This window comes from Stegostoma tigrinum, unplaced genomic scaffold (genome assembly GCF_030684315.1).
Source record: "Stegostoma tigrinum isolate sSteTig4 unplaced genomic scaffold, sSteTig4.hap1 scaffold_90, whole genome shotgun sequence".
In the NCBI taxonomy this organism is placed as follows: Eukaryota; Metazoa; Chordata; class Chondrichthyes; order Orectolobiformes; family Stegostomatidae; genus Stegostoma; species Stegostoma tigrinum.
In genome coordinates this window covers 1,085,209-1,111,742 of record NW_026728815.1, presented here as the reverse complement: position 1 = coordinate 1,111,742, position 26,534 = coordinate 1,085,209, and the positions used below count along the sequence as shown (strand labels likewise).

Here is a 26,534-nt window from a genome sequence, read left to right as displayed (position 1 = left end):
CCATCATCTCCCTTTACACTCACTGAGGTGACACAGCACCTGCACAGTTCTTGCTTACATGTTGTCTTTCCAACCTGCCCCTCATTCACTCCCATTGGCTGGATAACCAGCCAGTTGCTCCCGGTTACACCCACTTTCTTCCTATAAGTCCAGAGCTGCCATCAATCTGCCAGGTCCTGCTGTGAGGCAGGAAGTGAGTGGCAGGAGCATCCCTCTTTCTGCCCTGAGATAGACTTAGTGGTATCCCAGAGCGCAGAGGCTGTTCATCTGGCTGCTTTTAGAAATGCTGCAAATCTGCCCCAACTTCCCTGCAATTTGCCCATAACCTCCACATCTCTCTTTAAAAAGAGAAATTCAAAATTTCTTTTGAGAATAACTGTTCACTCAGCATCCAGCTTTCGTTCAGACAATTCCAGATCCTCAGAACTTACTGAATGAAATAATTTTCACCCCACATTATTTGCCGAATTACCTGGAAGTTGTTTCTAACAGTCATGACTACGTTAATAATATTTCTCTCGGTCTCTCTCTGCAATTTAAATATCATGGAAACAAAACTGCACCTGGACTAAATCATTGCTTAACCTTCACAGCTCCAAGGAGAATAATCTGAGCTTCTGCTTCCACAAAAGAGTCACAGAGATGTGCAGCATAGAAACAGACCCTTTAGTCCAGCTCGTCCATGCCAATTTGGTATCCTAAATTAATGTTTCCCATTTGTCAGCATTTGCCCTATATCACTCTAAACCCTTTCTATTCATGTACCCAACCAGATGCTTCGACTTATTCTGTGCATGTACAACGCTCATCTTGAAAACCTTGCCCTTTTGATCACTTAACTTTTTCCCTCTTTAAACCTACGCCCTCTAGTTTTGGACTCACCTAACCCAGGAAAAAAAAAGTCCTGGCTGTTCATCCTATCTATGCCCCTCATGATTTTATAAAGCTTCCATAAAGGTCACCCCTCAGGCTCTGATGCTCCAGGGAAAATAGCCCCAGTCTATTCAGCCTCTCCCTATAGCTCAAACACTCGACGCCTGGCAACATCATTGTGAATCTTTCCTGTGTCCTTTCAACTTTAACAACATCTTTCTATTGCAGGAAACCAGAAGTGGCCTAAACAATGTCCCGTACAGCCGCAACATGGCATTGTAACTCCTGTGCTCAACACATTGACCAAAATAGGCAAGCGTACCAAACACCTTCTTTACTGCCCTATCCGCCTGCAACTTCACTTTCAAGGAACAGTGAAACTGCACCTCAAGGTCTCTTTGTTCGGCAACACTTCCCAGGATCTTACTATTAAGTGTATAAGTCCTGTCCTGATTTGCCTTTCCAAAATGCAATACCTCACATTTATCTAAATTAACCCCCATCTGCCACACCTTGGCCCATTTGATCATGGTCCCACTGTCCTCTTTGCCATGCACTGCAGCTCCAATTTTGGTGTCTTCTGTAAACTTACTGTCCATACCTCCTATATACATATCTAAATAATTTATATAAGTGATAAAGCAGCAGATCCAGTATCAAACCTTGCAGTACACCACTGTTCACAGGCCTCCAGCCAGAAAAGTAACCCTCCACCACTACCCATTATCTCCGACCTTCAAGTGAAGTTTGTATCCAAATGGCTAGTTCCCCCTGTAATCCATATTATCTCACCTTGCTAACTTGTCTATTATGTGGAACCTTGTTCAATGTCTCTCTGAAGTCCACATTGGCAATGCCCACACCTCTGCCTTCATCAGTTTTCTTTATCACTTCTGCAAAAAACTCAAATCAAGTTAGGGAGGCATGATTTCCATGCACAAAGCCATGTTGGCTATGCCGAACCATTCCTTGTCTTTCCAAGTACATGTAAATCTTGTCCCTCAGAATCCCTTCCAACAACTTGCCTGCCAATGACTTCAGGCTCTCCGATCTGTTGTTCCCTGACCTTTCCTCACAACCTTTCCGAAATAATTACATCCGTTTTCCAGCACTTCATTTGTGGCTATCGCTGATATAAATATTTCAGCAAGAGTCCCAGAAATCACTGACCCAGCTGTCCACAAAGTTTTGGGATGGGCCTGATCAGGTCACAGGGATTTATCCACTTTTATGCAATTTAAGACATTAGAAACTCTTCCTCTTCTGTTTGATAGACACTTTCAAGTTTTCACTATTTATTTCTCCACATTCTCTAGCTTCTCTACGTTTGTCCAGTAAAATCTGACATGAAATACTCACACAGTATCTCTCCCACCTTCTGCGGTTCCATAGGTGGACTTGTTGATATTTCGGGGCTCTATTCTCTGCCAAGTTACTCTTTTATCTTTGATGTATATGTAGAATATCTTTGGATTCTCCTTAAACCTATTCCATAAACTGTCTCATGCCCCCTTTTTGCCCTTCTGATTTCCCTCTTGAGTATACTCCAAATGCACTTATACTCCTCCAGGGATTCACTCAAACCCAGTTGCCTATACCTTACATGTGTCTTCTCCATTTTCTTGACAAGTGCCTCCATTTGTCTCATCATCAATCATTCTCTACACTTGACAGTCTTGCTTTTAACAGGAACATACTGTCTCTGTACTCTTGTTGTCTTATTTTTGAAGGCCTGTACAGGCAATGGCAGATGAAGACACAGAAACGATCATTATCACTAAAAAGGTATTATTGGGAAGCTAACGGCTCTAGGTAGACACGTCTCTTGGCCCTGATTGAATGCATCCCAAGGAACTAAAAGAGATGGCAGGGCAAATAGCAAATGTGCGTGTGACAATTCACTAAAAAAATGCTGGACTCTGGGACGGTTGCGGCAGATTGGAAAACAGTAAATGTGATGCCACTATTTAGAAAGAAGGTGGACAAAATGTGGGTAACTATAGACCCGTTAGCTTTACTTCTGTTGTGGGGAAACTTCTTGAATCTATAACAGATAAAATAGCGAGACATCTGAATAGAAATTGTCCCAAACAGTAGACACAGCATGTATTAATGAAAGGCAGGTCATGTTTAACTACTTTACTGGAATTCTTTGAGGATATTACACAATGGGCAATGGATAACCAGTGGATGTGGTGTATCTGGATTTCCAGAAGTCATTTGACAAGTTGCCACACGAAACACTGTTCCAAAAGGTAAGGATGCATGACATTATGGGTAAGAATTAGCATGGATCGGGAATTATTTAACTAACCATAAGCAAAGTTTGAGGATAAATGGGCATTTGGATTAGTGTTGGGACCCAATTGTTTACAATTTACCCAGATAATTTGAAGATAGAGAACAGTGTAGTGTGTCATAGTTTGCAGATGACTCTTAGACGAGATGTAGAGCAAAGTGTGCAAAGGCCACTGTAAGTGTGTAGAGGGATACAGATCGGTTAAATGAGTGGGCAAGGGTCTGGCAGAAGGAGTACAGTGTGGGTAAATGTGAGGTCAACCACTTTGGTAGGAATAACAGGAAATTGGACTCATCTTAATGGCAAAAGATCAGTGCATACTGCTGTGCTGGGGGAGCTGGGTGTCCATATGTATGGATCACAAAAAGTTGGCTTGCAGGTGCAGCAATTAATTAAGATGGTGAAAGGAATGCTACGCTTCATTGATAGAGCAATGGGGTTTAAAAACAAGGAAATTATGATGCAGCTGTATGGGTTCTGGTGAGGTTATGCCTGGAGTATTGTGTTCAGCTTTGGTCTCTACTTCAGCAAGGATGTACTGGCACTGGAGGGAGTGCAAAGGAGGTTTACTGGTTTGATTCTGGAGTTGTGAGGGTTGGCAAACGACAAAAGATTGAGTTGACTGGTACTACACTCGTCAGAATTGTGAAGAATTCGGTGGAGGCATCTTACAGAGAACTATAAAATTATGAAGGGAATAGATGGGATAGAAGCCGCGAGGTTGTTTCCACTGGCGGGTGAACGAGACAGCATAGCCTCAAAATAAGGGGGAGCAGATCTAGAATGAGTTGAGGAGGAACTTCTTCAGTTAAAGGATTGTGAGTTTGTGGAATTCCCTGCTGAGTGAAGCAATTGAAGCTACATTCTTGAATGTTTTTAAGGCAAAGGTAGATTTTTGAGCTGGAAAGGAATACAGCATTATGGTGAGCCAGCAGGAAGGTGCAACTGAGTCCATAAAAATATTACCCATGATTATATTGAATGGCGGAGCAGGTTCAGCGGGGCCAGATGGCCTATACCTGCTCTTATTTCTTATGTTCCCACTAACCAGCCATCCATTTACCAGTGTATAGCTCCCCCAGTTTAAATTAAATTTTGAAAGTTTTTGCCGCGTACTGTCAAAATTAACCTTAGTCGAATTTTGAACTTTAACTTTTAGATACAGCCTATCCTTGTCCATAACTATTTTTAATCTAATAGAATCCCTACAGCGTGGAAGCAGGCGATTTGACCCATCAAATCCACACTGACCCTCTGAAGAGCTTGCTATCCTAGTCCTGTAATGCTGCATTTCCCATGGCCAATCCATCTTGCGTGCACATCCCTGGACACTATGGGCAATCCATCCAACCTGCATATCTTTGGAGTGTGGGAGGAAACCAAAGCACCTGGAGGAAACCCATGCAGACAGAGGGAAAGTTTGCAAACTCCAAATGGAGTGTGACAGGTTGGAATGAACAACAGCAGAATTGTATTCCAGCGCAATATTTAATCTCATAACCCAGTGCATCTCACACTTAACTAGTACCATCAATCCAGGCGATAAGCACTGATTGAATGGATAGTACAGGAAGGCATGCCAGGAGCAGCACCAAACATACCTAAAACTGATGTACCAACCTGGTAAAGTTACTAAACAGGACCACCTGCATGCCAAACAGCATAAACAGCAAGTGACAGATCTATGTGACTCCACGACCAACAGATGACATCTAAGCTCTGCAGTTTTGCTACAGCCAGTCGTGAATGGTGATGGACAATTAAATAACTAACTGGGGCATACAGCACAAAAATCACCACCGTACTGGAGAAGCCTAACACATTCGCACAAAAAACAAGACTTGGGACAATCTCCAGCCACAAGTGGCAAGTGGATGATCAATCTCCAGGCTTCTCTAGAGGTCACCAACATTACAGGTGCAAGTTTCCAGACAATTTGATTCATGTCACATAGTATAAAGAAATGAACTCACTGTGCAAAGGCTACAGGCCCTGCCAACCTTCTGGCAATAGTACTGATGAACTGTTCTCCAGAACCCGCTACCTGCCAAGCCAAGCTGTTCCAGTACTTCTACAGCACAGACATCCTTGACAATGTAGAACATTGCCCGGGTATGTTCAGCACAAAAACACAGAGTAAATACAACCCGGCCAACTTCCCCTCCATCCATCTACTTTTGATCATGAAAGTAAACGAGAAGTGTCACCAACAGTGCTGTCCAGCAGCAGCTGCTCAGAAATAACCTGCTCAGCGACATCCAGCTTCAATTCCTCAAGGGGCACTCAGCTCTTGACTTTATTACACACTTCATTCACAACTAACAAATGACTGAATTGCAGGGGGGGAGGTGAGAGTGACAGCCATGTTCCACACCGAGATCACCTATTTCCGCTTTTGTGACATCACCTGATTCCACCCTACTCTCACGCAATCCCGTGTTAGCTCTGGACTTAACTATCCAAACACACACCTAGCGGGCCTCCCTCATTCAATTTCCCTGTAATCTGAAATACATCTAAAACTCTGCTGCCCACATATTCACTTGTACCAAAACTTGATCCCCCATCAAAAGGCTTCTATTTATAAACAACACTTTAAAATTTGTACCCCTGATTTAAATCCTGGTTAGGATCATGCTTATCTCCCTGTACCACACAACCTTTGAGAGTTCAACAACAGATTTTGTTTCAGACTCCAACAATGCACTTTTTCACTGCTTCATGACAAGTAGCTGTTTCTTTAGTTGCTGAGGCAACAATAGAATTACCACCCTCAACCTCTCAAGTCTGTTTTCCAGCTTTAAGATATTCCTGAAAACCTGCTCATTTGGGAGTGATTTTGGTCACCTGTCTTAATGTCTCCATCTGTGGCCTCACATCAAAAGTTCCGAAGAGAATATTTTCGTCAAATTATATATGATATAAAAATACAAACCACTGCTGATTTGGAATTTCATAAACTTTTCACTGTCGCTGGGTGAATGATCTGTAACTTCTTATCTAAAAGCATTGTGGAAGGACCATCACCATACAAACTGTAGCAGGACAAGGGAGTCGAACATCACCTTTGCCTCAGGCATGAGGGGCCTTGGCAATAATTACTGGTATCTGTGGAGGGAGAAACAGTTGATATTTTAGGGAATACGAAATGAATTACAATGAAAATGGTGCAGACAAGGGAGGCCCAGTTGTAGTATGGTGCACTGACCTCAACATTGCCGAGTAAAGATGCCAGCTCTGTGACCCCTCCTCCTATCACCCTCTTGATCATCACCCCACCCCCGAGCACCAAACCATCATCTCCCAAACCATCCACAACCTCATCGCTCAGTTGACCTCCCACCCACAGCCTCTCACCTCATTGTTCCCCGACCCCGAACCACCCGCTTCTATCTCCTTCCCAAAAAACACAAACCTGACTGCCCTGGTCGATCCATTGTCTTCGCCTGCTCCTGTGCCACCGAACTTATCTCCACCTATCGCAACTCCATTTTTTCTGCTTGGTACAGGGACTCCCTACCTAAGTCTGTGACACCACTCACTGTATCCTATGCCTTGAGAACTTCCAATTCCCTGGTCCCCAACACCTCATTTTTACTATGGACGTCCAGTCCCTATACACCTGCATTCCGCATGCAGATGGCCTAAAGGCCCTCCATTTCTTCCTGTCCCGCAGGCCCGACCATCCCTTTCCACTGACACCCTCATCCACTTCGCCAAGCTCGTACTCATTCTCAACAACTTCTCTTTCAATTCCTCCCACTTCCTACATTCAAAGTGGGTTGCCATGGGTACCCGCATGGGCCCAAGCTAGGCCTGCCTCTTTTGATCATACGTGGAACAATCCAAAGCTGCACCAGCCCTATCCTCCACCTCTTCCTCCGTTACATTGATGACTGTATCAGCGCTGCCTCGTGCTCCCACAAGAAGCTTGAACAGTTCATCCACTTCACTAACACATTCCCCCCAAACTGAAAGTTCACCTGGACCATCTCTGCTACCTGTCTCCCCTTTTTGGAACTCTGTCTCCACTCTCTGCAATCCACCTGGAAACCCATACCCATTTTCAGCTTACCGACTCCCACAACTACCTAGAATACTCCTCCTCTCACCCACCTTACTGTCAAAAGGTCATCCTCTCTTCCCAGTTCCTTTGCGTCCACCGCATCTGCTTCTGATATGAGGCATTCTACTCCCGAAAATCCCAGGTGTGCTCTTTTTCCTCAAGGACCGCAACTTCCCCTCCAGTGACCAAAAATGCCCTCAACCATGTCTCCCGCATTTTACGCAACTCATCCCTCATACCCTCTACCCCCAAAAACAAAAACATAATCGCCCTTGTCCTCATGTACCACCCCACCAACCTCCAAATCCAACACATCATCCTCCAACATTTCCGCCATCTGATATCTGACCCCACTACCAAAAACATTTTTCCCTCCCCACCCTTATATGCTTTCCAGGGGGACCACTCTCTGCGTGATTCCCTTGTCCGTTCCACACTCCCCTCCAGCCCAACCACCCGGTACTTTTCCCTACAACTGAAGCAAGTGCTACACCTGCCCCTATACCTCCCCACACACCCCCATCGCAGGCCCTAAGAAGACCTTCCACATCAAACAGATGTTCACCTGCACATCTGCTAAAGTGATATACTGTATCTCTGTTCCCGTTGTGCCCTCCTCTACATCGGGGATACCAATCGGATGCATGGGGGCCTCTTTGTGGAACACCTCCGTTCAGTTCACATCAAACAACAACACCTTCCAGTCACGAACCATTTCAATACCTAACCCCCAACCACCGACTCCTCGGAAGACATGTCTATTCTGGGCCTCCTGCATTGCCAAAATGATGCCACCCAAAAGATGCAGTAACAGGATCTCATATTTTGCTTGGGAAACCTCCAGCTCAAGCTGATCAATGTGGACTTCACAAACTTCAGAATCACCCCTCCCCCGACCACATCCCAAAACCAGCCCAGCTCGTCGCGCCTCTCTAGTCATTTCTCCCATCTCAAGCCCCACCCCATCCCCTATTCACTAACCTCATCCCGTCTCCTTGACCTATCCATCCTCCCTGGGCTGACCTTTCCCCTCCCTAACTCCACACCTACGTTCACTTTCTCTGGCTCTAACATTGTCCCTTTTGACCTGTCTGTCTCCTCTCACCCTATCTTCTCCTCTATCCATCTTCTACCTGCCTCCCCCTCTGTCCCTATTTATTTCCGAATCCTCTCACCCCTCCCCCATTTCTGAAGAAGGGTCTCGACCCGAAACGTCAAACTTTCCTGCTCCTCTGATGCTGCTTGGCCTGCTGTGTTCATCCAGCTTCACACCATGTTATCCCATGGTACAGAACTTGATGGTCAGAAACGGAAGGGAAATAGACTCTCTTGCTCGTAAAATAATTCCAGACTGTGAAAGATATTGGGGAAAATGAATCTTGGTAATACAGCAGCACAAGATTTGTGAAAGTAACAGTAAAATACGAAACAGAGACAAAAAAATACTCATTCTTAGAGAGTGAAGTTAGATATTGACAAAAAGGCGATCAAGGAGCACAGAGGAGAATTACAGCAGTGTTGGCTGTTATGAGCCTACGATTTAGGAAAGAAATCCAGAAGAAACAAACATTTCCCTTGATTTAACTTTTCTCTGTTTAAATCCTCCCCTTGCACTCTCCACCAAGGAAGGCTGTGTATATGTCCCACCGCAGCTTGCCCTCTACAAAGTCGGTGGCTGCGCATGCGTCTCGCTCATCATTGCCCACCACTAAAATGGCGGCGGTCAGTGGGGTCTGTCACCGTCTGAAGTGTTTATTCGTTTTCTGCAAACAGGCCTAGGGAGTTTCATTTTGTGTTTTTCGACGCATAGCAAGTGTTTGAAAAACTTCCAATCTCATAAGAAGATAATTTTTCTGCCGTTTAACTTTCTGTGCCGTGTCCTACTCTGGCCTCAAATGCGCAAACCTTGGTCTCAGCGAGTGGGCACTGCCCGCGTGGATGATCACGTGGTTTACACTGGTTCTGTCCCTTGTTTACTCCGAGATAACAAACTGTGAGGCTGGATGAACACAGCAGGCCAAGCAGCATCTTCGGAGCACAAGAGCTGACGTTTCGGGCTTAGACCCCTCATAGGAGCAGCTGCCTCCGCCCAGTTCGCTAGCACCGCCCCTGTGCTCCGATTGGTCCAACGCTGATATCAATCACCCAGGTCACCGAACGTCAGTTGGAGCATGCGGAGTGCTTCTTGTTGTCATCAGAAGCTTGCGTTTTCAGTCCAGGAGAAACGAAACTTAGAACTACATTGAGAGGATGTACACTAGAGACCCTGGGATTTTAATAAGCTTGAAAGAGCTGCCTGCAGCTAAAAGCTAAAGATAGCTCTTGACGTTGCTCTGTCAGCGAAGAGAGCAATGTTGGTGAAATAAACGGAATCAATATCGACATAGCAGTCCTCAGGTAAGATGTCACAAGGTTGTCATAAAACGATATTTGATACCAGGCACTTTTGGACATATTAGGATAAGTGACCAAAAACTGGCCAAAGAAGTAGGTTTAAAGGAATATCCTGAACAAACAAAGGGACTTTGAAAACCAGGGATGTTCAGGGAGTAAATTCAAGAGCTTATGGCCTTGGAAACTGAAAACATTTAAAAGGTGGGAGAGTTAAAACCAGAAATCCACTGGAGGTTGGAAGTCAGGGAGAACAAATGTTCCAAAAGAACTGTCGATGCTTGAAAGTAGTAACACAAACAGAAACTGATGAAAAATTCAGCATGTCTGGCAGTGCCTGTGGAGAGAAAGCAGGATTATCGTTTTGGGTCAGGTGAACTTTCTTCAGCTCTATCTCAATGGGTTTTCAGGCTGGGGAGATTATCAAAAGGAGGTGTGATGGCAAAATTTCAAAATAAGGATATGAATTTCAATATCTTGGTGCTTTGCCTCCCAGAAAATGTGTGTGTGAGTGAGCACAGAATGGAAAAGCACCACGATATTGAAATGTTGAGAGTAAACACATGGGCAGCAGGTTTTTGGATGACCTCAAGATTATAGGGAAGTAGAACAGAGGATGCCAGCTCGGAGTGTGTTTGGGGAGTTTCATCAAGAGATATCAAAGGAATGGATGTGAGCATCAGCAGCAGATGAACTGAGATGGTACTGAGGTTGAAATGTATGTGTTTTTTGTGATGATGGGGTTGGGGGTTGTGTAAGGTGGTTGGAAATTCACACAGGGGTAAAATATTGCACAATATTTGTGAGCAGTGTGGTTCAGCTTCAGCCAGTTACTAGGAAGAGGGATGAAGTCAGTGGTGAGGGAGTGGAGTTTGGCTGCCAGCCTGGGATTGACATGTAGCATTGTCTTTTAAAATGTGATAAACTCCCCTCTCCAAGCAGGGGTGGGCTTGCAGCAGAGTTGAGTTGTAAACCAATGATCAGTTTTCTTGAGACACAGTGTGGAGATTTTTTTTCTTCTGTTGTGAAGCAAACTGCAGTGACAAACTCAGAAAGCTGTTTTGAGTTGAATGCAGGTTGTACTGTACATGCCAATAGCTAGACAGTGGAGCTCTGAAAGGACCCATTGTAGGCTTTGCAGCCATGGCCTTCAAACTTTTCCTCTAACTTTAGTTTTTATCTTCTGATTCTAGATGCCTTCCATTGCACCACCTGTTTCTATCTCCATCCCAAAATCCACAAACCTGACTGTTCTGGTCAATCCATTGTCTCCGTTTGTCCCTGACCCACCGAACTTATCGCCACTTATCTCGACTTTATTTTCTCCCCCTTGATCCAGGAACTTCCCACCTACATCCATGACACCACCCACGCCCTCCACCTCCTCCAAGACTTCTGATTCCCTGGTCCCCAACACCTCCCTATTTCTGAAGAAGGGTCCAGACCCAAAACATCGGCTTTCCTACTCCTCTGAGGCTGCTTGGCCTGCTGTGTTTCTCCAGCTCTACACCTTGTTGTCTCAGACTCCAGCAGTGGCAGCTCTCACTGCCTCCATCAGCATTTATGACTGGTTGTAGTAGGATTGTTAGCCTGTTGATCTTTCAATCATTTCGCCCTGACTGCAAAGCATTAGTTTTGTTGTTTGTAACGCAAACAGTTGAATGTTGTATCTACAACAGTAAGTGCAGTGTAATTCAGCTGCCTGTCCCCCAGTTCATACCGAGTCTCCATTGCCCTTGTACGTCATGACCCACTCAGTTTTCTGATGTGGCAACACTTCCATTTTAATATTCTGATTCTTCTGATGGTTTTACCATAGTGCCACGTCTCCAATTTGTCACATGGAACAACTGCTCCCAGTCCATGCTTCCTAACTCGTGTCTAATCGCATCATAGTTTCCTCTTCCCCAATTAAATATCCTCCCATTCTGCCTAATCCTCTCCTTCTCCATAGCTATGTAGAATGAGAGAGTGTTATGGTCACTATCACCAAAATGCTCTCCCACCACAAGATCTGATACCTGCCCCGGCTCGTTTCCGAGCACCAAGTCTAGAATGGCCTCTCCCCTCGTCGGCCTGTCAACGTACTGCGTTAGGAAACCCTCCTGAACACACCTTACAAAAACAGCTCCATTCAAATCTTCTGCTCGAAGGAGGTTCCAATCAATATTAGGAAAGTTAAAGTCACCCATTACAACAACCCTACTGCGTCCACACTTTTCCAAAATCTGTCGACCTATGCTTTCTACAATCTCCCTGCTGCTATTGGGGGGCCTGTAGTAAACCCCTAACGAGGTGACTACTCCCTTGCTGTTCCTAATTTCCACCCATACTGACTCAGTAGGCAGATCTTCCTCGACAATGGAAGCTTCTGTAGCTGTGATACTCTCTCTGATTAGTAGTGCTACACCCCCTCCTCTTTTTCCCCCCTCCCTATTCTTTTTAAATGTTCTAAACCCTGGAACATCCAGCAACCATTCCTGCCCATGAGAAACCCATGTCTCTGTTATGGCCACAACATCATAGCACCAGGTACTGATCCATGCTCTAAGTTCATCACTTTTATTCCTGATACTCCTTGCATTAAAGCAAACACACTTTAACCGATCCCTTGGTTCCTTCCCAGGAAAATCCTTCCCACTAGCTGGTCTACCTCTTGCTACTGCCTCACCTGCATCAACGCTCACCTCTGGTATACAGCTCAGGTTCCCACCCCCCTGCCATACTAGTTTAAACCCTCTCGAACTACTCGAGCAAACCTTCCACCCAGGACATTGGTCCCCTTCCAGTTCAGATGCAACCCGTCCTTCTTGTACAGGTCCCACCTTCCCCAGAAGGCATCCCAATTATCAACATATCTGAAGCCCTCCCTCCTACACCAGCTGCGTAGCCACGTGTTCAGCTGCGCCCGCTCCCTGTTCCTCACCTCGCTATCTCGTGGCACCGGTAGTAAACCAGAGAACACTACTCTGTTCGTCCTGCTCTGCAGCTTCCATCCTAACTCCATGAAATCACTTTTTATATCCTCAACCCTATTTCTGGCTATATCATTTGTGCCAATATGTAACACGATTTCTGGCTGTTCACCCTCCCCTTTCAGAACTTTATACACCCGATCGGAGACGTCCCGGACCCTGGCACCAGGGAGGCAACATACCTTCCGGGAATCCCGATCTTGCCCACAAAATCTCCTGTCGATTCCCCTAACTATCGAGTCCCCTACCACGAGTACTTTTCTATTCTGCCCCCTTCCCTTCTTTGCCACAGTGTCAGGCTCAGTGCCAGAGAACTGACTACTATGGCTTTCCTCTGGTAGGTCAACCCCCCCAGCAGTATCCAAAACGGTATACTTATTGCTGAGGGGAATGCCCACAGGGGATCTCTGCACTGTCTGTCTGTCCCCTTTCCTCCCCCTAACTGTAACCCATCTATCCTCGTCCTGAGCCTTAGGAGTGACCAACTCCCGATAACTCCTCTCAATTACCCCCTCTGCCTCCCGAATGATCCGTAGTTCATCCAGCTCCAGCTCCATTTCCCTAACACGGTTTTCAAGGAGCTGTAGCTGGGTGCACTTCCCGCAGATGTAGCCAGCGGAGACGTGTGCCACATCTCCCAACTGCCACATTTTGCAGGAGGAGCAAGCAACTGCCCTAGCATCCATACCCCACTTATCTGAACACCCACTCAATACTAAAGCAGAAAGCTCACTTCAAGTAATAATAACAAATTAATAACAAACTTATGTTCAATAGAGAAAGTTTAGAATGAACCTTACCTTATTAACTAGGTTAGAGGAGGAGGGCGGGTGGGAGACACTACAGTTGTAGAGTCTCGGGTTAAGCCGCCTTGCTGATATATATGGTCACTGCTTTCCTTCCCGGCTGCCCCTCTGGTCCTCGTCACTTCCTCTGATGCTCCCGCTCCTTCTCTGAAAGAGGAAAAAAAAAACACCGCTGCCCGCTACCGGTAAGTAATTTTAAAAATAAACTGCTTTACCTTAGCTGCAGTCTTCCGGGTCCGTCTTGCCTCTGCTGCTGCTCGCACTCAAAATGGCCGTTGGCGTCGAAGGGTGAGTATTTATACTCACTGCTTTCCTTCCCGGCTGCCCCTCTGGTCCTCGTCACTTCCTCTGATGCTCCCGCTCCTTCTCTGAAAGAGGGAAAAAAAAACACCGCTGCCCGCTACCGGTAAGTAATTTTAAAAATAAACTGCTTTACCTTAGCTGCAGTCTTCCGGGTCCGTCTTGCCTCTGCTGCTGCTCGCACTCAAAATGGCCGTTGGCGTCGAAGGGTGAGTATTTATACTCACTGCTTTCCTTCCCGGCTGCCCCTCTGGTCCTCGTCACTTCCTCTGATGCTCCCGCTCCTTCTCTGAAAGAGGAAAAAAAAAACACCGCTGCCCGCTACCGGTAAGTAATTTTAAAAATAAACTGCTTTACCTTAGCTGCAGTCTTCCGGGTCCGTCTTGCCTCCGCTGCTGCTCGCACTCAAAATGGCCGTTGGCGTCGAAGGGTGAGTATTTATACTTACTGCTTTCCTTCCCGGCTGCCCCTCTGGTCCTCGTCACTTCCTCTGCTGCTCCCGCTCCTTCTCTGAAAGAGGAAAAAAAAACACCGCTGCCCGCTACCGGTAAGTAATTTTAAAAATAAACTGCTTTACCTTAGCTGCAGTCTTCCGGGTCCGTCTTGCCTCCGCTGCTGCTCGCACTCAAAATGGCCGTTGGCATCGAAGGGTGAGTATTTATACTTACTGCTTTCCTTCCCGGCTGCCCCTCTGGTCCTCGTCACTTCCTCTGCTGCTCCCACTCCTTCTCTGAAAGAGGGAAAAAAAAACACCGCTGCCCGCTACCGGTCAGTAATTTTAAAAATAAACTGCTTTACCTTAGCTGCAGTCTTCCGGGTCCGTCTTGCCTCCGCTGCTGCTCGCACTCAAAATGGCCGTTGGCGTCGAAGGGTGAGTATTTATACTTACTGCTTTCCTTCCCGGCTGCCCCTCTGGTCCTCGTCACTTCCTCTGCTGCTCCCACTCCTTCTCTGAAAGAGGGAAAAAAAAACACCGCTGCCCGCTACCGGTCAGTAATTTTAAAAATAAACTGCTTTACCTTAGCTGCAGTCTTCCGGGTCCGTCTTGCCTCCGCTGCTGCTCGCACTCAAAATGGCCGTTGGCATCGAAGGGTGAGTATTTATACTTACTGCTTTCCTTCCCGGCTGCCCCTCTGGTCCTCGTCACTTCCTCTGCTGCTCCCACTCCTTCTCTGAAAGAGGGAAAAAAAAACACCGCTGCCCGCTACCGGTCAGTAATTTTAAAAATAAACTGCTTTACCTTAGCTGCAGTCTTCCGGGTCCGTCTTGCCTCCGCTGCTGCTCGCACTCAAACAGAACACACACCCTGGATCTAGCAGAATCAGTCCAATGAAAGTTTGCCTTCATGTTGGAGGATAATGGCAGCAGGGATATGATCACCTCAAACTCCTCTCCAAGTTTCTTACCATTTTCAGTTTGAACTATGCTGCTGTTCCTTCAGGGTCGCTGCTTCTAAGTCCTGGAACTCCCTTCCTAATAGCATCAAAGCTGTACCTACGTGCCAATGAGTTTGAGTGTTTAATAAAGTAACTCATCACCTCCATCTGTGGGTTAATTAGGGATGGGCAATAAATCCAATCCGACTGAATGAAGTCCTAACCCAGGCATCCGGGTTCAAGTTGTAGTTTCTAAGTGAACACCTACAATTGGTCAGGAACACGTTCAGAAGCAAAGTGTGGGAGTGAAGCCAAAGTGAAAGGCAATGATGGCTGGGGGCGGGGGCGGTGGCGGGGGGGGGGGCGGGGGCGGGGGCGGTGGCGGGGGGGGGGGGGCGGGGGCGGGGGCGGGGGGGGGCGGGGGGGGGCGGGGGCGGGGGGGGGCGGGGGGGGGCGGGGGCGGGGGGGGGGCGGGGGGGGCGGGGGCGGGGGGGGGCGCGGGGGCATGAGGCAGGAAGTGAGTGTGGAGCTGTTGGTGCAGGGCTCAATGTTGTCTCCAATGGGTCAGGCTTTACATTTGCTCAGTAACCAAAATGAACCTATTCTTCTTGTTAGGTTCGCTCAGTGTGTGTTAACGTTGTTCATGGGCCCCAAGGGGATGACCCCATGCTCTTTATCCAGTCGGCTGAAACAGGTGAAAATGTCAGTTTTAAACGAAAGGGTCCAGGCCCAAAACGTCAGCTTTTGTGCTCCTGAGATGGTCCCTGGCCTGCTGTCTTCATCCAGCTCCAGAATTTGTTACCTCGGATTCTCCAGCATCTGCAGTTCCCATTATCGCAGGAGAAAATTGTCTCTTTCCATGTATTTTCACAGGAGAATATTGAGCTGTCAACAATCCGTGTTGAAAAGTGGTGTTAGATTGAAATTCTCACCAAGGAATACTGATACAACAAAGTTCCCCAAGTTACTGTGATTGTATGGTTAAGGAAATGGCCCTACGGTTGGGTAAAAAAACAGTGTGTAGTAAACAGGCGATCCTGAGTAAAAATCCCTGCGGTGACTGAACGTTATATTGAAGATTCCTCGTTTCAACATTTCTGAAATGCCATATAACAACAAAGTTACTTGCTCCCCTTTATTCATTCACAGACTGAAGGTGTCACTGGCTCGGCCAACATCTATTGCCCGTTGCCAATTACCCACCATGTTTGCTGTAGGCCTGGAGTCAGACGTAGGCGCGATCAGTAAGGATCAAAGATGCCTGAAGGACATTAGGGAACCACATGGGTTTTGGTTCCCGGATGATGGATTTATGGCCATCTTTGCATTCTAAATTACAGTTATTTATTGAATTGAAATCCCATCATTTTCTGGGGGTGATATTTGAACTTTGGTCTCCAGAACGTTACCTGGTTTTCTGAATAAACAGTCCACTGACAATACCACTCGACCATTACGTGCCCTGTCTGTGCAGAGAACTGAGCATGGTTCCTATGTTTTAGTGCAGACAGTTATCATTTGGTGCTGGTACTCCTGTCGCCTGTTTTCTCTCCATCAGGGAATGGTTTCCTGCTACAATTAATTTATCCTGAGCTTTGGTAGGAATAACAAGGTGAGACAGAATAAACTGCAGCCTTACTGTGGAATATTGTGGTAATGAGGCAGGCACCACGAACTGATCACCCTCATTCTCTGCTGTCACCATTCATTCATTTTACACCAACAGTAAAAACATCACAGTCATCATATAACTGTGGCATTTTGTTTCTTTTCTGGTGGATTAGGAATTCTATTTAGAAGTCTAAACACTCATCATGTTTTGAGGGAATAAATGCCTCTTTGGCTCAGTCCTAAGTAACAGAAACACTATTTGGAGAATGTGAGCCCAGTTCCAGGCTTTACAATCGGGGTGGGAAAGCCTCTCAGCAGCTCCAGTCTCAAACATTGTCCGGTCTTCAGACTTTTCAAAGAGCAGCAATGGGAAATGAGGGATATCGATATAGAATACCTACAGTGTGGAAACAGGCCCTTTGGCCCAACAAGTCCACACTGAACTTCAAAGCATCCCACCTCCCTATAACCCACCTAATCTACACCTTCCTAAACACTATGGGCAATCCAACTACCCTGCACATCTTTGGACTGTGGGAGGAAACCCATGCAGACACGGGGAGATTACACAAATTCCACACAGCCAGCCGCCCAAGGCTGGAATTGAACCCTGGTGGCTGGCACTGTGGGGCAGTAGTACTAAACACTGTGCCACTGTGCTGCCCTCAATATGGATGGACGGAGTTGGAGAATATAAAATTTGGTGAGGTGAATACCCAGAGACAAATAGAGATGCATATTGAGGTAGACACTAAAAGGGCCAATTCTCCATTCGACACCGCTGCTTACTAACTGAAAGGAAAAGGCAAATAAAACCTTTTAAGCAGAGCCTTTCAGCACCTGAGGGCCACGGAAGCAGCATTACAGGCGATAAAAGTCTGTTTAAGTTGTAAAGTTGACGACGGGAAATTAATGTGATATTTTAATAAATATGCTGATTCGACAGATAAACGTGATCATTTCCCTGGCATTATAATATAAAAAGGCATAACTGACCTGGTTCTGATGAACAGTCAGTGGATCTGAAATGTTAACTGCATCTCTCACAGATGCTGCCAGGCCTGCTGGGTTTCTGTGTCAGATCCTGTTTTTGTTTCAGTTTTCCAGCATCCACAGTTCTTTGTTTCACGTTAGCTTGAATATCGTTTGGGACACAGTTAGTTACCTCACAGCCCCTTTCCTTCTCCTCATAGGGAGGCGATGCAATCCATGCAATCGATTGTCTGAAGAACCCATCCAGTTCACTAATGCCCTTTAGGGACAGAAACTGCCCACCCGTACCTAGTCTGGCCGACATGTGACTCCAGACCCACTGCAATGTGGTTGATTGAATAAATGCTGCCAAACCAGAGACGCCAGTTAATGAATAAAATTACAATGAGTCAGCAAAGCTGTCATCGCTAAAAGCGAGGAGGTAACATCTTCCACTCAGTATTTCAAACCAGGGCCGTGGCTCCAAAAGCACCAAATCTGAACCACCAAGACAACCAGGGAACGTGCCGGAGATGTTTGTATCATTTCTCAATGACATTGTTTTTGCTTTTCCATTTTCGATCCTTTTGGTGACAGGTCAGTTTCTCCTTGTCTTCGAGTTTTTATCACGTGGAAAGAGATTACCTGGGCCAGTGTATCGGTGCGTGTCCTCAGGCATCTATCTATTCTAATCTCAGTTTCCAGCATTTGGCCTACCGTGTTGTGCATTCTGACACATCAAGGGCAAACGTCATTGAGATTAGCCCTGTAATCAAGGTTTTGTGACAGTAAAACAGTGTTACAGCCGACTTATGGAACTCATCCTCATGTTTAGTCACAGACAGAGATACACAGACACATCCCTCAGGATGACACCCACTCCAGGTGCTTCACGTTCACTCTCTGTCCCCACACATGTTTCGCCCACAACAGACAGATTTATATGGAGCACAAGCAAGTTCTCCAGGCAATGAGACCTGTTGTTGTGAGCTTGGAAATGAAGCCAACAGTGAGCTGAAAAGGTCGCCAACACTGCTCAACTTCCAATTTCATAGTTTAGCTTCAGGGAATCTGGCAACAAAATCACCCAACCACTATTCCAACTTCAGGTGAACATGTCATCTTGCTAGCATTGAAAATGGGCAGGTTGTGCTCGAACCAGGCAGGACTCGAACCAGTAATTTTCTGATCCGAAGTCAGACGCGTTATCCATTACGCCAGTGGCTCGCAATGATGAACTGGCTTCTTGTCGAGTTGAGATATTTACAGGGACCAAGGTGGAAATATGATATATGAGGTAAGCACCAGCAAAGGTAATCTCTGTCACTGCTTCACTTCAATGGGCCTCATTTTGTGAAGCAGAAAATTTCACTTGCAAAAGAAACAAATTGGTCCTCAGATGCCTGCTTCACTGTCATCTGTTTCTCTGCCGAGACTTGGCAACGTTTTATTCAGTTAATGCACAAGTTTACAAACCAATCCAGTGACACATAATTTCATACGATTACTAACCCTAAACCTTGGTCAGGTAAGTGAATGCATGTGATATATTCGCAGCAAACACCGTTTGTGGTCATAGGCTGAAATTGATTTCATAAACAACCACCCCCAAGCTCTCCCGAACATTAAAAAAATACATCAGAGGCAACAACGGCTCATGTCGGATTCAAGCCAGCAACTTCTCACATTTCTATCAGCCACCTGATGTGAGAATCATACCACAAGGCCAATGACACAGTCTGTGGACACCCCACATAACAATAAATGAGGTGCTACTCAGGCAGTGATAGTCTCCCTACCTTGGATGTAGGAGAAAGATTTCAAGTTCTATCTGCTCCAGGGGTATGTAATAACATATCTGAATGTGTTGCTTAAAGAAAATCCTACTTCCCAATGCAGCAGTGAATATTTTCTTTTTGTTCTGTCTCTCCACCACGGAGTCAGAGCTCTCTCCATCAACAAATGCATTAAGCCATTTCGCCACGGGCAGGCAGTGCTGGGAGTGGTATACACTTTGTCGCTGTCTGTCAAACACTGGAAGAAGGAAGGAGCACAAGGGATCGAATCAGACTTGTGTAGCAAATTTTAAAGGCGATTTGGAACTTTCATCAAATGACATTGATCAGAGGCAGACAGAAAGATGGAGAGCTGCTGGGAAAGATAGAAGTCGAAACGAGAGATTAGTCTCTACAGCAACTTAAAATGCAATCTTTCTGTGCAGCCTGTTTGATGTTCAGAATTTGTCTGCACACGGGGCGTCCTTTTGTTTGTGACCTCCACAGCAGGAGCTAATGTCTGACACCAACAGTCCCGCGTTCAGTGAATCTGAGTGAAACACTCATTCACTGAGAGACGTCCCCAACGGCCCTGAGTTGCGGGGCTGCAGACAGTACAACGTGGAAGGGAGGGTTAATAATGAGCCATTGTTTCTCCCCCACCCGCTCCCTCACAGAGACAGGGAGAGTGACGTCATAAACCCATGGCGTCATTCACATTCACATTTAGCCCTTCGAGTCCACAGCGACTGTCTGTCTCTTGTATTTCTCTGTAGTTATTCACAATCGGTGATATCTGTCCCTAATAATGGTGAGCTGTGTCTGTGTCATGATGCAGCCTCTGGCATCCTGATCCTTTTGTCATTCATGTCTGAAACAGCATGGGGAATTACTGCCAGGCATGACAAAAGAGACTGCAAGTAATGCGTTCAGAGATAATGGGAACTGCAGATGCTGGAGAATCTGAGATAACAAAGTGTGCAGCTGGATGTGCTCCTAAGATGCTACTTGGCCTGCTGGGTTGATCCAGCTGCATACTTTGTTATGCACGTAATGTGTTTCTACTTGACCGGATTATTCTCATCTCAGAGAGGAAGTTTGATGATTCAGCTTGGAGCAGACCGACTGAGAACAGGAGAAGACCATTCAGACCTTCACAAGTGTATCATCTCACCTGTATGAACTTGGCCACAACAAACTCTAAACATTTTCATGTCACATCTCTTTCTGCTTCTGTCCCTGCCTCACCTCTAGCTCCCTCTGACCGCCCAGATCTGAGGTCAATGAGCTGCTCGATGCAAACGCAGTCAGATCGTGAAGCCAATCTTTACCTTGGCAGCAGGTCCAGGGAATGTCAGGCACAAGGAACGGATTGAGAAGCGATGGGTTATCACATGGTTGTGCGAAGAGACACCAGGATTGCATCTTCCTATCTCCCAGATACTGATTCCAGGAACATGCACAGTGCCAGTTATCCCCAATCCCAATGGATGACGTGTCTGATCGCCAGATGAGGGGACAGTCAGATCGACATCTTCCTGGCTCGGGTGCATTTTGAAAACGCTGTCCTGTCACTTCACAAACGAAGCTGACCACAAACGAACATAGAGGGCTCGACCACAGAAAAAGACCCTTCAGTCCATCGGGTCTGACCAGTTGAACTCAAGACCTTGACTGTTCTCGGAACAAAATCAAAATTGCTGGAAAAGTTCAGCAGGTCTGGCAGTATTTGTGAAGAAAAATCGGGGTTAACACTGTGGGTTGGCTGACCCTTTCTCAGGACTGACTGTTATAGTCTTATTTGCAAGCAGATGGCTCACAGCCTCACCACGGCTGGCCCTGCAAGTGGATATCTTCAAAGTGGTTGACGTTTATGAAGGTTCGTGCCTGTTCTGCAATGACAGGCAGTGAATTGCCTTCTCCCCAACACTGGTGCCCTGAGTGAAAAGTTTGTTTCCCACTGCTTTGATTTCTGTCATATGTAAAATGGAGGGAACAAACAGCCCTCACACTTGTCTCCAGTTTCCCCCCAACAGTCAACAGAATTTGAACCAGCACAAGGATGCCCCAACAAATTTGGAGCCCTTTACCTGAACCACTTGGCCATGATTACTGCAAGTGGTATGATGCTGTTTATCAATGGAGGTTGCCTTCCGTGGTCAGTTGAGCTGTGGCAGAATGAATTCTTGCCTGGTTTGTTCGAATCCAATCACTCTGCAGATTTTTAAAGTATTAAATTTTGTATATGGTGATTCTGGTTGATTTATTCCAATAGATAAAATAAACGTTCATTCGCAAGCAAAATATAAATAGCAGGAAAATAGCTCAGCAGATCTGGGAGCATCTGTGGGCCAATAATTTGAGTCAAGTCTTCAGAACTTCCTCAGAACTCTGTTTTCTCCTTTCTGTAGTGCAGTTTCTGTTCATCGTTCTGACTCCAAGCATCCCCAGCTCTTTATGGAAGTAAGGAAATCAACATCAAAATAGCAGTCTGGTCACTCACCGGAGAAGTTTTACGTTTGGGGAATATCTTCCTGACTGCATTAAAGCCTGAAACAGTACAGTCAAAAAGGAACTGGTGGAGTGAGAACAGCTCTTGTTCCTTCCTCAGTGGCTTCAAACCCCCAACATCACATTTCACAGTCAAAAGCGACAGCCATTTGCATCACAGAAAATGGCGAGCACTTGTAGCAGCCCTTAAACCGGGCTCGTAGTGAATTCAAACTCCCACCTGCCTCGAATGGAATGATAATAGTCTTGTGTCAGCTGTACTTTTCCGAAATTGGAGATATTTCACGAAAAAAACAGCAGTGTTGGAGAATCAATGCAAAGAATACTGCAGAAACTCAACAGGTCCAATGATATTAGTGGAAAGAAAAACAGAGCTGAGGTTTTGAGTGCAGCTGGATTCTTGTTCATAGCATGTGTGCCCTGAATGTCAATGCACTGCCAGAACTGAGAAAACATGACCTTGTTTTGACAGAAATGTAGCTGGCAGGATTTGAGCCTACGTGGGGAAACCCCAAGGGATTTCTAAGCCATTGCCTTAACCACTTGGCTACAACTACAGGCCACTGACCATCTGTTAATATTTCTCATGAAATGGTTCTAACAGGAAAGGTGAGTGCTCGATTTGTGATGTCTGCACCACGACCCTAATATCTCCTGTCACCCTTTACTTGATCAGAACAGTTGTGGGATTGAACTGAACTAAACACATTGATGAACGATAGAGTGGATGGAAAGGATCCATCTCCATGAGCAGAGAGATTGATTGTCAGGGCAATGGATTGAGAAATAATTATGTCCTTTTATTTTAATCACGCCTTTCACCACCACCTAAATCGCAGCCACCGAAGTACGTTTGGATCAGATTCATCTTTGGGAAATCTAACGTGCAAATCAGGGCAGTTGGTTCAATGAGAGGCCTAGAAACAAAATACTTTAAATACTTACAACTTGGGCTGGGGACGCCAGTGCGTTCACACCGAACTTTGGAGGCTTCTTGTGTTCTGGTTTATACCCAAGTGTGTTGTCTCAGGGAAACGAGTTGCCCATTTAAATCAAAGATAAGGTGGGTGTTCTCACACTCAGGGAGAAGCAAATCTGTGGAATTCTTGAAAACAGAGGCTGTGCTGACTTGGTATATTCAAGGCTGAGACAGACAGACATTTAGTCATTTCAGGAGTCCAGGGCCACGTGTATATGGCAGAACAGTGGTGTTGAGGATTACCAGATCAGCCTGGACCTTATTAAAATGTATAGCTGACCCGATTGGCCAAATGGCTTCCATCTGCTCCAATTACTTATCTGTCAATTGGAAAACGCCGGGGAACAATGTATAGGAAGAAATAGCAGAACATTCACCAAAGATGACCGCAGTCTAATTGAGTCAACATCGTTTGATGAAAGGAAATCTGCACTTGACACTTTTCCAAGAGTTGCTTGCTAATGTTAAAAATGGAGCTCATAAAGGGAGCCTGTGGACGAAATGTACATGAATAAGGGCCAAATGCTGGCAAATGGGACTAAATTAATTTCAAATATCTGGCCGGCATAGACGAGGTACACTGAAGTGTCTCTTTTCACGCTGTCCATCTGGACGAAGCGACACTTGCTCATTCCCAATTTAATTGTTCGTTGGCAAATGCCAGTCGAGCCAGTCTCTGTGGCGCAATTGGTTAGCGCGTTCGGCTGTTAACTGAAAGGTTGGTGGTTCAAGCCCACCCAGGGACGCAGTGCTTTTTCACTCTTAACCCAATGACCATTCTCCAGGGCGCTTTTTGGCTGCCAGAAGATAACCGTGTTTGCTCATCAGGATTCGAGCGAAGCCCAACATGGACAGGTCTTAACGTGCAGCCGAAGCTAAAATGACAAGGCGAACACAGTTGCAGACGCACCAAAGCATAAATGCTGTCTGTGAGACAGCTCGGCTTGTTTGTGTCATGAACTAATTGCACAAGTGGAAGCGGGGCAATCCCAAACTGCGCTTCCACTATACTGGGAGTTTAGTCCAATGCCACTTTCCGGAAAATGCTCTCATAAGGAAAATGAAAGAAAGGATGAGAATGACCCATGAAAAGTGATGATTAACAATCACAATCTCAAAGGGGCTGGGTTTCCCTTCTGATCAACAGTGTGGGTGTGCCTGCCCGGCAACGATTGCAGCGGATTGAGATAGCGGCTCATCAGTTCCCTTCTCCAGGACAGAAATGGGTGAAATGAGAGAAATTTAACAAAATTTCACATCACAATTATCCGCCTTTTCACAATCACAGCAAATAACTGTGATAAGAATTAATGCAAGATTTGATTTCACAGCAGCAATAGGGTAACGATCTCCATTCGCTTTCAGTGAAAAGAGTGAACAATGCATCTTGCCTGGAACATGAAGCAGCAGAGCAGCCTGCTTGTTCTGGAGATCATGCTGGGGACATTCCATGCCTTAATGGGCCGAATGGTCACTGTGTATGCATTAGGTTTTCTGTGATCTCTGACTCTGCGTGTTTTTTTTTCTTATTTAGAATTTTGAAATTGTCTGCACCAAAATGTGCGGCTCATTCACATCTGTTCAGAAGAGAGGTGGTCTCAATAGGACTCCATTTAACAACATTGTGCACTGTTCTCAAATCTGGAAAACAAATCCTCATGGACAATTTTACACCCCCGCAGTCATGGAGCTTTTCATTCTATGACATGACCCACACTACACCAACTATAATCACCGTTTCTATGTTTAGGAATACGCAGCTATTTACATACATCTCTCAAAGAAGAGTGAATATCTAATCAGATACAAATTTTCAGCAAGAAACAATGGATTATTGTTGATGGTTGTTTTTGTCACTGATAACCTGTTTCCAGTGTTGTTTCAACAGGCTCTGTGCAAGGTCACGTGATATATGTGGCAGGCACTGAAACATTGTAGCAGGAAGAGGCCAGTCGGTCCTTCCAGCCTATTTAATATGATCATAGCGATCACCCAACTCACTTCCCTGTTTTACTTCTCATTCCATATCCTTTTGTCCCATGAAACCTAAGAACCATAACTAACTCCGTCTTTGAAAAATAAACAACGTTTTAGCTTCAAGATAATAAAATGTGAGGCTGGATGAACACAGCAGGCCAAGCAGCATCTCAGGACGTTTTAGCTTCAACCGCTTGTGAGGAACAGAATGCTTCAGATGTGTTACTTTATGGTGATGATGTTCCCCTCACCTCATTCCTATATGGCTACAGCTTATCCTCAAGCTGTGGTCTCTGGGTTTGGACTCTCCAGTGATCGGGAACATGCATCTTTTGTTTACCTTGCCTCGTCCTGTTGGTATTTTATAGGTTGTTTGGAAATGTCCCTCATTGGCCTACAAATACGTTTAATGATTTGTAGATCAATATCGGAGGCATGATTAAGAAGTTTGCAGGCAACACAAGATTTGGGAACTTCATTGAAAATGAAGAGTGTCGGTGTAGTCTGCAAGAAGATATCGATGGACTGGTCAGGCGTGCAAAAAAGGTGACAAATGGAATTAAGCCCAGAAAAAAGTGAAGTGTTGTGTTTGGGGCGATCCAACACAGTAATGGAATGCACAATTTAGAAAACAATACGAAGAGATGTGTGGGAAATTTTGAGGATGGATATATGCTAAAGGTGTCAGAAAGATTTATGGGGTGAGGACATTTTTTTCAGACAGGGGGTGGTTGGTGTACGGAACACACTGCCGGAATTATATGAAACAGAAGCACTGAGTGCGTTTAAAACCTCCAACAAGGCCAGCTTCCCGATATGCATTCTCTTGTAATGCAAAGCGCTGCGTGCCAGAGGAACGAAATGGCTGAACGCATCTGGCAATGGACCAACGCTGGTCCAGGAGAAAGGGCAGAAACAGTAGGCTCCTTGGAGCATAGAGTCAGAATGGGAAGCAGCTCTTATTGAAACAGTTTGCTGCCTTTTCTCACGAAGCAACAGGGAATTGACATAGTTTAGAAAGAGGTATACTAAATTTGTTGTTAAAACTGTTGCATTGCCAATGCCTCAAAACCCGGGCAGGTTGCCTTCCATTTTGTCAGATAGCCTGATCAGTTTTTCGAACAGAGCTGCACTCGATGATGTCGGACTTCCTGATATCGCGGTTTGAGCCACAGGGTTCGTTGAGGCAAATATAGCACAGCAACACACATGGAGAAAGTGAAAACAAATATTTTGGATGTTTGCCCACGCAGTGGGAAAATAACCACCTTGCGGAGAGGCGTGGGTCTAGTGGCATTATCGCCAGGCTATTAATTCGCAATCACAGTTGTTGTTCTTCGAATTCAATAAAATTCTTCAATTAGGAGTCAAATGTCGGGAAAATCCCAACCCAATAGACTTTCGAGAAGGCATTAAATGCATGCCAAGGCAATGCGAATCCAGTCCAGTGATCTGAGCTAACCAACTTTCCGTAATCTAACATTTAAATCACAACTCCTGAGATGCCGCCTGGCCTGCTGTGTTCATCCAGCTTCACACTTTATTAGCTCAGTTCCTTTACAATTTTCAATGAGTCACATGGAATAATAAGACACACCTTTAAAAACCATGTTTTTTTTATAA

The 26,534-nt window shown here is 45.7% G+C and overlaps 1 non-coding gene across 1 annotated transcript; it reads left to right on the top strand.

Moving 5' to 3' along the window:
- Positions 1-23,606: 23,606 nt before the first annotated feature.
- Positions 23,607-23,680, top strand: trnan-guu (transfer RNA asparagine (anticodon GUU)). The gene has a single exon. It is a non-coding gene; the product is annotated as a tRNA-Asn (tRNA).
- The last annotated feature ends 2,854 nt before the right edge of the window (positions 23,681-26,534 follow it).